The sequence below is a fragment of the Athene cunicularia genome (genome assembly GCF_003259725.1).
Source record: "Athene cunicularia isolate RWA chromosome 1 unlocalized genomic scaffold, athCun1 chr1_part1, whole genome shotgun sequence".
NCBI classification, from domain to species: domain Eukaryota; kingdom Metazoa; phylum Chordata; class Aves; order Strigiformes; family Strigidae; genus Athene; species Athene cunicularia.
The window spans coordinates 82,363,871-82,366,965 of record NW_020799091.1 but is presented as its reverse complement, the minus strand read 5'-3'; positions in this window follow the sequence as shown (position 1 = coordinate 82,366,965).

Below are 3,095 nucleotides of genomic sequence, written 5' to 3'. Positions count from 1 at the left end.
TTTGGGGGGGGGGGGGGGGGGAGGATTACATTTTAGTGAGTGATGACGAGGCAGGAGGTTTCTGGGGTCCTGGGGTGTTTTTAAGTGATGGACCAGCAGGTAACCAGTCGATAACATCTCGAGTGGCTTACTGGGATGGGGGTATGGACCCTAAGGAGAGGGGAGAACCTGTTACCATTATAAACTGAAGGGACTGTCGGAGCTGGCGGAGGGAGTACAAAAGGTCAATTGCATTCAGGCGATGGATGAGAGGGGGCGGTGCAGAATCCCACTTGCCGTGCTGGTGGATCCCAGCCACCTTGGACCTCTCATCAGAGATGCCTTAAAGATCTATGTCCAGTCCCTCAGAAAAAGGATGCAAAAAGCTATTGAATGCAACCAGCAACCCCCCACCACCACCACCCCCACCCCAACCCTCATGTACACATCTTAACATGATCTGCTTGCTTATGGGCAAGAGATGGGCTGGACTGACCCAGGTCGGGGCGAAGATGGAATCCAGAGGGTTTAGCAAGTCAGTCGGAAACCACCCCCCAAGCAGCCTCCTCGTAGAGAGTTTAAACCCACTCGGGATAAATCTGGTTGATTTTATGACTCAGGAAGGAATCATCTTTGGCGGAAGGTGTTGGCACTGGGGGTACCCTAAGCAATATTACATGGGCAATCTACTGGTAGCATCTCAAAGTTGGTGCAATTGCTCGAAGGCAGAATTTGAGAACAAAGGAAAAATATCAGGATTTGATGTTTTGGCAGGTAAACAGTAGTGTTTACCAGGCGGCATTATGGAGTTTTGGAGTTTGGGGGGACATAAATTACCTGTGTGTCCCAATATCCATTGCCAGCTGCTGCCAAACAGAGTATTTTTGAGGTGATTAACGATACCAAAAAAAGATTATAAAGCGTACACATTCCCCTTAAAACTCTGCGGTGTGGCCAGTCTGCAAACCAAACAAAAGGTAGCAATTAACAGTTGGTTATGGGTGACTGAATGCTGATCCAGGCCCTTTGTCAGCTGCAGAGCCTGGCTGGGCTGGGTGCAGCCCTTCAGGAGCCACCCCGCCAGCTCCAGGATGGGCTCTCTGTGGTGCCTTTGTCAGAAACAGATTGCTTTGCTCCCACCAGGGACGGCGAGCAATTTGCACCTGCATGTCCTGTCTGGGGATATCTGCACTTGTGACAACTGGAGAAGGGTTTAAGATCTCTGGGAAACCCCCCCAGCTAGATCATTATTGCCACACGTGGCAGATAGAGAAGGAAACGCCCAAATCAATTTAATCACATAACAGGAGCCACTTCACTGCTGGGGTGGTCCAGGAGTGGGCACACAAGGAGTACAATGGGTTTGCACACCCCATACTATCCTCAGGCTAATGGGCATTGTCGACATGCTTGGAAAGCCTTAGATAAAGGTGGAAAAACTCACCGAATCAGTGCCTGATGGATAATCCCTGATTTCTAACTTGATGCCCAGGTTCTGATCCGAGGCCTAGTTCTGTTTTTTTTGTTAAGATCCTGGAGGAACGGATGACTCTGACATCCTGACTGGCAATGGGGATCCCTATGGACAATCAAGACTTAGACAACAACACGGTGGCGAACGAATACTGTAAAATTGGCAGCATTCAGAAGAATGTAGTTGAACTATTGTGTTGATGTCACTTTAGGTCAACAAATGAAGAAAAGTGCCAAGAGACTTGAGGCAATTGTTGCTAAAATAAGTATTAATTAGTTAATTGGATATGTTAGAATCTTCCTTGTTAGAATGGTTAATCAGCTTCCTTCAGTTTTGATTGTAATACATTGTATGGTTGGAGGTTTTCTTTAAGATTTGATGGTATAATCATCTAAGAATGACAATCCACGACAAGTATAGAGACTCACCGGGGATGCACTCCCTTTTAGCCTTGGAGGCAAGAGGTGACTGCACCACCACTTCAAGGAAACCAGCCAAAACATGACTGTAGTCACGGGATGGATTGTGGCAGGTGCACCCACCCAACAAAAGCAGAGCTTCTTGGCTGCTGAGGTGCAGCAGCTTGGGGCTGCCTTTGTTCTCAGGGCCTCGTGGCAATTGGGGCTTTTGGCCAATGAGAGCTGCTATTGACTACAGGTCAGACTGGGCCTGGGTGTAAATGGAGTCCCCTGGGGGACCCACTGGAGCTCGTCCCCTGGAGCAGCAGCTGCGGTTGAGGACTCTCCCCTTGGGTCGGGACACTGCCCAGGGAAACTGTTCGAGGGGCTTTGGGTCGGGACACTGCCCTGAGCAGGTCCTCAAGGTTGAGAGTCCTCACTTGTCAGGTGAGTGATAAAGCATTTTGGGTTGCTGTTAAACCCTAGGGAGTCGGGCTTTGTTCTGTGTTGTAGGTTGCCGTTAAACCCTAGAAAGTTGTTCTGTTCTCCTCTCACAGACATTTGAACTTGTAATTTATGGAGAGTTAGTTAACTGTGTTAATAATAATTTTTAAATTTTTGGTGGCTGGTTGTTTATTTGAGAGACTCTGTAACACAGGGTCAATATTTTATCTTGAGTGGTGGTTCCAGAGATTAAACACACTGCCATTTCTCATTTGCAATGATAAAGCAGATAAGTGTTATTTTTCGAAGAAAAAATGCAGAGAATAAATGATAGCTGCTATATTTAGTAGCAAAGAAATTGGTTTGTGTGGCTGTTTTTTAAGGGGCAGCTCTTGAGCTATTCTGATGAGTATTTCTGCTTGTATTTTGGCCCTTGGTTGGGAAGCCAAATCCTGAGGCCCTAGCTCAGTAATTCGTAAAGAAAAATGTCATTCCTTTTGTGATATTTGTCTGAAAAAGCTGGATTTCGGCTCTTCATGAGAGAGCACGCCAGCAGCCAGAAGCCCATACAACTTTATGAAGATTCTTTGTGAAAGAAATTAGCCTGAGCCCTGGTTGGGCCTCTTCTTCCTCATACAGGTGTGCAGCTGCAGCCATTACTTTTTTGTCTTGTGTTCTTGGGCAAAGGTTGGATGCTCCTGGAGCAAGAGCTAGAACCAACTGGTGCCACACTGCAGAGTGCCAGACCCTGTAAAGAGGATTTTTTGAGGCAGATGCACACTGGAGTGGGGCCAGGGCTT